Genomic DNA, 8054 nt, shown 5'->3' on the forward strand with positions numbered 1-8054 from the left:
TCACTTCTGTTCTGTTCCCCTCTCTCTTAGCAATCTTAAGTCTTGAGCTCATGTATTCATATTTTACCCCCTTTTGTATTGTTCTCTCCGAGCCTGCTTTGAGCTCTATCTGCTGGCTCATAACAGGCTCTCTCTCTCTCCCGTGCCCTGAAATAAACTTCTAACACCTAAATCGATTATAGAGGTCTTTGCCGTGTCTCAGACCGTCCACCCCGAAGCCTCTCCTACAGGAATACACAAGCATTCCTCTCAGCTTTTAAACTCTTGTCTTTAGACACTTTCATAGTCATAGTGTTAATACACACTTTAATCCCCTTATAGATTTTATATGAGAGAAGAGTACTGCCAATGAAGTAACAAATTCTTCTTGGAAGTTGTGAAGTTATTAAAGAAAAATCTTGTTATTTTTGAATCAGCTTCCACCTTTTCCAGGCCAAGCAAGCCTTCCATAGATGCCTGAACAGACCTCAAGATAAAAAAGGGTCTCTGTCTGGCCAAAGGAAGCTGTCAGTAGAAAGCCAGACACTGTGCTTTGTTTCCACACTATCTTAGAACAGAAATAAAAATAAGGAAATTTATCAGATGCTTATGTATGTATACATATATAAGAACAAAATATTTCTTAGATTCTGAGTTCAGTTAACTGAAGACATTTGTACAGGAGAGAATACACTGCCATTTTGATTCTTGCAGCATCGTGTCTCAGACCATGAAACATCTGCTTAATTGCTAATACAGCAGGCTGGGATACTCAGACCCATCCTCCCACCTGTTGCTAGAAGTACAATGATTGACTCAATTTTGAAAGACCCAGTGTCTTGGTTTGAAAGACAGGTATCTGCTAGGGAAGGCAAGATCCTCCCTTGAAATGAAAAATGTAAACCCTCTCCCTCCAAATTATTATAATTTGGAAAATAAGGGGGCTCTCAGGCAAAGATATGGGGATAGGAATAACAGCTCTTTACTAGTGTGTATAATAAAGCAAACAAACAACAACAGCATTAGCACCAAACAAAACAGGAACCCAATGACCACCTCCTTGGCCGCAGGCACTTTTCCCTTTGGTGCAGTTCTGGTCACAGCCAGCAGGGGCGCTGGTGCTCCCGGTGGGTGGGGCAGGTGCAGTGATTCCTCCGTGGCTGCAGGGGCGCTGTGGCGCCGGCTCAGGGAGCACATGGTAATGGCAGCTCAGTGGGGATGAGAAGGGATGGAAGCAAGGCTTTGCTTCACAAACCCCCCTGGAGCAGTCAATCCTGGTGTTCCAGCAGGACTTACGGAAACAGCAAGCTGGACTGGCAGGAGAAGCAAAAATCCTGGGGTGGTAGCAAGATGCATCAGAAGCTCTGGAGCTGTGTCTGGAACTGCAAGATGTCTCGGCAAGCAGGAGGTGGGGGATACAGTGCTAGAAAGCTTGGAGCAGCACTGAAGACACAATGGGGATGGGATAGAAGCGGCCTGGCTCCCAGCAGGGCAGAGCCCAAGATCCTCAGCACCCAAGGAGACAAGGCTAGGTCCCTCTAGAGGGTGTTAATAAGGTCCCAATCCAATGGCTGCTCTTACAAGCAAAAGCTCACCCACAGAAAGGATGAGGCAGTACAGGACTGGGCTCTGGTGGTGACAGTGAATTCTCCCCACAGTAAGCAACAGCTTGACCATCCTCCTCCAAAACCCAAAGCAAGAGCCCTAGCAGCTCCCCAACCCCCTGTTTGCTGTCCAAATCTCCAGATATCCCCTCCCCTCTCCCCTGAGTTTGACCACTCTTTTTCTTAGTACCCATAAGTGCCCAATAGTTAATTTCCTAGCAACTTATGGGGAAAAAAAACATAAGTACAAAAGAAAGAAACCCAACAGCCAGCTAGATTGCAACAGTGGCATCAAATCCAATAAATTCAAGAATAGTAGCAGACCCTACTTAAACAGAGAATCTGTTTGTCAAAGAATTTTAAGAAAAGCATTCCCATTCTTCAACCTCCCTACAGCAGACTTAACTCATCACATGATTTAGCCTTTCCTCAAAAGTCTGTGAAGAAAAAAAATAGTAGTTTTCTGAAGGCTGTGAAAATATGAAGCAGTCAACAGAAACTTTTCAGAGGAAGTGAAGCCTGAGACCTTTACATTATGAAATGACAATTTCATCTGGAACACAACTGCACCAAAATTCAGCAGGTGATAAGAAGGTCTCTTGAGCCATAAGCCCGCACTTCAAATGTGGACAAAAAACACCCAACCCAAAAAATTGTTGCATGGATTCAATTATTTCAGCAGCAGTGTGATTGAAAACAATAGGCAAGGAGACCAGCTCCTTTTTAATGCCTTTATTGAGGTCAGCTCTAGGTGGGGGAGCTCAACCACTGCTGTTCCCAATGGACAGCCCAGAGGAGGAGATGTTCAGTTTTGCCACATGGCAGAGCTGGGGCTTCCATCCTCACAGGTGTCCCCAGGAAGACACTGGCTCGTTGTAAATCTAGGGCAGTCATGGATAGCAAATGTTCTTTAGTTATGGTGACGAGGTCCAGAACATCAGTCGGTTGCTCAATGTTCGCCCTTGTTCCTCAATGTAGTTTGGAGTCCAGTTTGTGTCACAGCTCACTGATTCTAGGGGGTCTTTAGATGTTAATTCCACCTCCCCTGGGTGCTCCCCCCCATGGGAGTTTGGCTCATCTACACACTGGGCAATGTCATCGGTGCCATTGAGGGGTGCCGGGAGCAGCAGAGGCAATAGACAAGGCAAAGTGATCATCAACAAGGCTGTTAAAACAACATTGATATTTAACTAACATGACACAACATGAGGTATTTTAACAAAGAAAGCACCTTATGGTGACAGCATTCTACTGTTCAAACTGTAAATATCTTTGTATACACTCAGGAGGTCATATTTTACTCCTTACAAGCTGTGTAGGTGCCACAATTTTCTGTCTCTTCACTCCCTGGACAGCTGTTTGAAAGACTACAGGCATTGCCTTAAAGTCTCTGGTTCCAGTAGAGCATGGCAGCAGCTATAAATGGTGATGCTGCTGTAGCCCCATATGCTCACTCTGTACGCAACTGAGGCTTTCACTCTGACAACCGCATCATCCTCCACACCAACGGTATGCTTGCATTCCCAGTGCTGGGCTGCAGCAGCATTTGAGGTGGGAGGAGCAGGAGGAAGAGGCTAAAGTGTGCATCTGTAACTCTCTTAGCATGCTGTTTGTAAAGTCGCATTAGGAGGCTGAAAGGGTGTAATGGGGCAGCCTGTGCAGTGCTTGTATGCGTGAGGGTGTTATTAAAGGGGAAACAAACTAGAAAGAAAAATAATCCTTCATTTGTATTACAAAATTCTGGTAGGTTTTTTTCCTTAAGATCTATAGTTCAAGCCAAGTGGTAGACCTGAAAATAAACATACTTGTTTTAAAATAAAAGTAGTGCTTCTTGTTGGCTTTCTATATTTTGGCATGCTATAGAGATTGCAAATGCCTCCCATGGTTATCAGCCAGAAGCATATTTACTTTGCAAAATAAAATGTAAGAAGAGAGAAGGAAGAGGAGAAGGAAGCCTCAAATATTACATCATTTTTGCTGAGTCCTTCTATGCACCCTCCTTGCAGCTGTCATTAACATTTGCCAGGCAAGCTGACTCAGTATACTCAGCGCATGCAAATATGGAACATGAGGCATTCTCTCATCTATTAGCTGGTGCTCAAAATAATGTGCCTGGCCTAATATGCACACATTAGAAAGTACAGGTGAGACCACTTGGTGACACAGTTGATATTGTTCTTGGACAAGGACTCATATAATCTCATGGGGCTGTCAAAAACTGGCTGTAGGGTTGCCATCAGGGTTTTGGTATCACAGACTGCTACCACAAAGAATAGTGCATAGTGCAGCAATGCAGATTAGGCCATCATCAAAATGTAAATGAACTCTTTAAGAGAATAATTTCTCTAGAGTCTCATAGTAAGTCTGAAATCATTGATGAGGCCAGGAGCGTAACAAAGAAGCTGCACAACAGCGCAGGAACAGATATCTAGAAATCACAAGCATCTTTTATAAAACACTCACAGTATTAGAAGCAGGAAAGTTTGATCACAAGCACATAAATCAGTTGACTGCAGGAGCTTTGTAATGGATGGTTCTGGGTGGAAAACAGGGGGAAGGGAATTTGCAGTGAAGAACCACAGCCTGTTCTGTATACAAAAACAGTGCCATCCTTAGAGCCTGTGTTTTGAAATCACCCTGCAATTCCTCTCAGCACCAGGGTTTTAAAATATTTGTTTAAGTTGATTTGGCATACATCTGCCTCATTCCTTTACACACACAAAAAAATTTGACGTACTGTACTCTGACTTACAGCAGAGACACAAAAACATACTGAAATAGGAGAACAGGTGAAATTTCCTTCTTGCCTGGCAGTATTTGTGAGAGAAATGGTAGGCACAAGGTTGGTTCCACCAAAAAAGGCTCTAAAACTAGACTCTGCATACTGGTAAGCTAAGGTCAGGCTCCTGTCATCAGGTCCCATGTCATAACTTGATCTTACGGGGTACAGAGGGCTTGTACACACTGTACACTCAGCCTCAGTGGCCAACAGGGCAGGAGGGATGCAAGCTGGGATGCCAGCACCCAGCACCTGTGCAGCTCAAGGTGTGTTCCTTCAGGCACCCAGCAGTGTGAATGTCAACATATTCATAGTAACAGAGATGCTGACATTATTCTTTGCATTTTTAACAAGCTACTAGTGAAGGATTGTAAGTGATGCAGCTGCTTTTTTATTAGCATAGAATTATGCAGAGTTAATGAGGATCAGTGTCATGTCAGACGTTTGAAGAATCATCCACTTTTTTCAAAATATCAACATGGTGCTGTAGAACGAACATATTCTGACACCTGCTTATGAAAGCCTATTGCTTTACAGTACAGATAGACCTCCCTGGCAACTAACTCTAGGTGCAGTTTATTGTGAGCGACTGCAATACAGAATCACAGAGCAAGCCAGATCAAGCTGTAAAAGCCAACATCCAGTTAAATCTCATTAAGTTCTATTTTGAAAAGCAATTTGTTTGAAGTTGACTTCATTCCATTTAAAGTCAACAGACTCTGAAATCACCAAGGTTATTTCAAATACATTGCATATCACAAATACATACATATTTTGTGTATGTTACGTTAGGGTCGGAGTTTTGAAGATTGAACACAAAGGTCATGTGGCAACAATTGCCATTTATTGTTGATGCCCCCTTTTATAGGGGGTTCAAAATTCCTGTGCTTACACACATGATTGGTCATGGTTTCAACACTGCCCAGCTCTGTGGCCAATGATATGTCTGCATTTAGGGTTGAATGGCATTGGCTGGGGTCCCTTGTTTGAGTTAGAATCCAACCTATCATTGTTTCACCTGGGGACTTGTTTACTTCTAGGCTCATCGAGTTTGGGGGTCTGTTATGGTCAAATTTATCTGTGTAGCTTCAGACTGGCTGCAGCTGTCACAGTTCCCCCCTTTCTGTTTAAAAAAATTCAGTGTTCTTTGTCTTCCTCTGGAGGCACCTTGCAGACAGGATGACAGAGATAATAAATTTAGCTAGAGTAAGACTTCCCACCCAAGTCAACAAGCCTGGTCTCTTCCAGCCAGTGATGTATCTCATATATCACTGGAGTTGCAACATTCACATTCAGGAGCTGTTAAATGAGATCACCAGTAATATAATCTTTCAGGCTATCATGCCCCAGGTTCATTATTTAGAAGTTACAAATTACAACTTAACACTACAAACAATAAACTATTCAAAAACCATATCAATTAAAACACACATCCTTCTGCCACTGATGTCTCCCAAATGTTTGAGTCCTGGGGCCCAAGTAGGGTGATGGGCAGATTGTCCTACCACTGCTGATAATCTTCTGCCTCCAAAAAGCTGTCAGCTTGCTAGGTCAGGTTGTGACTTGATTGAAAAACATGAGTATACCCAAGACTTTTGAGGGGGGTATACACCCACCTCACTCCACCTTTCTTTGTTTTAACAGCTTAACAGGAACTTAATCCAATACCAACAAAACATGCACTTTTCAATGAAATTAACTAGGTGAAACTTACAACTGCCTGTATGTTTTGTCATCACCCAGGGTCTGCCATCACTGAGGAGCCCCCTTTTCACAATGACAACTTGGACAGCCTTTTCTGGGTAAGGCTCTCATGTCTACTTCAAAGGAAAGGGGTCCAGCTTCTGCAAAGCCAAATCAGCTAGTCAAAGTGACCTGCTTCCATGTTTAGCACAGAAACACCTGGGTTTGATGGCATATTTTCCCTTGCCAGTCAAGGCCATAGCTTGGCCAGAGCTAAGACCCAGGCTGGGAGGGCTTCCCTATCATATCCTTAAAAGAAATCTCTCAGTAATAACTCATAGAACAGATGGCTTTGTCATCTATCCTTATCTAAATAACCAGTGATATTATAAATAACCTGTAAATAACTATAACTATACACATATATATACAACTCCTTTGAAAGTACTATTTACCCTTCTGTTACAAACAAAGCAATTCAAAACTATCAAAGGAAACATTTCCTTGTCTCAGTTAGGTTTTACAGGTCACATCCTGGTATATGATTAAAAGTGACACATCCTTATATTAGTAATGTCCTTAAAACATTTGATTCTTGCAGTCCTCAAGTAAAGTCATAAGTAAATGGTCGTTCCAAGGGTGCCATAGATGATTTAAGGTGTATATTTGGAGCTTTCAGATTTCCCTTGTAAAGGCTACTTCACATGGTGGTGATTTTAGCTTACTATTTGATAGGTAGATACAACATTAATAACATCATTCAGCTGTATTTGTAGAATCCCTTTGTATAGTCACAATACTGGAAACATAGTGCAAAATCAGTTGGGTTGTCTGTCTCTATAAATACAGATAGTTTGCAGCATTACAGAACAGAGACAACAAATTTGGATCATTTTGTTGTCTAAGGACATCTATGAAGTTGTTTCTTGAGGTCAGAGGAAATTAGGTTACTCATATAGCTACTGTACTGAGTCATCCATTGTAAGAAATGACACACTGCAGGTTCTCTAGAAATCAGAGGAACTGGTAATAATTTAACATGATTTTCTGTCATTTGCAGAGGTGGTGAACACAAATGCTAGGTTAATTAAGTATGGTCAATAATATCTGTAGAAAGGGTTTCAGATCTTGGTTTCAATCTATCCTGTTTGATGGCATTTTATTAGATAAGTGAATATAAAGAGCCTGTTTTGGTTTGGGCTTCTGTTTCCTTTTAAATGCTGCAATACTTAAGATTGTCAAATCAGCATTTCCCTAATAATTTGACTTGCAAAACTCAGTTTGGGGTAACAGTTGTAAGCTAAAATAATAGCATTCATCTGTATAAATTAAATCACATTTTAAAGAAATTAGTGTATTAGGAGTTATATACAAAAGAAACTAACAAGCATTATTGAAATTAAATGCAAAATGTTACTGCTAATCTTGCTGTCTGAAATACCTTTGAATGTGTCCTTTTTGGAAACAGTTTACTATGAAGAGTCATGGTTAGTCAGCGAAAATAAAAAAGGAAGACATTAATTTATAGTATACACGGGCTAATCAACAATTCCAATTAATTTAAACATGTTTTTTGGGATAATTATGCATCTTCAATTAATATGTTTTCTTCAGGAAAGGTATAAAGGCATAACCTTAAAGCTGCAGGACAAACCATTTTTGGTATTTAGAAGTTCCTGTTAATACCCTCTCATGTACAGTTTTTAATTTTTCTGTAATCTCAAACTACTTCAGTTTTGTGATTATTGCAACTGCATACTCATCTGCAAAACTCCAACATTACAAGCTATGGTCATATTTTGGTACAAAGATTAAAAAAATGCAAATTAGTATTTTAGTGATAGCAGTGATAGACTTGCTATGTTCAGAAACCTGCTATTGACTTCAACAGGAGCTGGCATGATTGCCTTAGCCATGAATAAGTATGAAAGGTGGCTGTTAGTGATTTTCAGCTTGAAAATTATTTTATAGACATTATAAATAAAAGTGACAGGTAGAAAATACTTGGT

The sequence above is a fragment of the Poecile atricapillus genome, chromosome 1 (assembly GCF_030490865.1).
Source record: "Poecile atricapillus isolate bPoeAtr1 chromosome 1, bPoeAtr1.hap1, whole genome shotgun sequence".
In the NCBI taxonomy this organism is placed as follows: Eukaryota; Metazoa; Chordata; class Aves; order Passeriformes; family Paridae; genus Poecile; species Poecile atricapillus.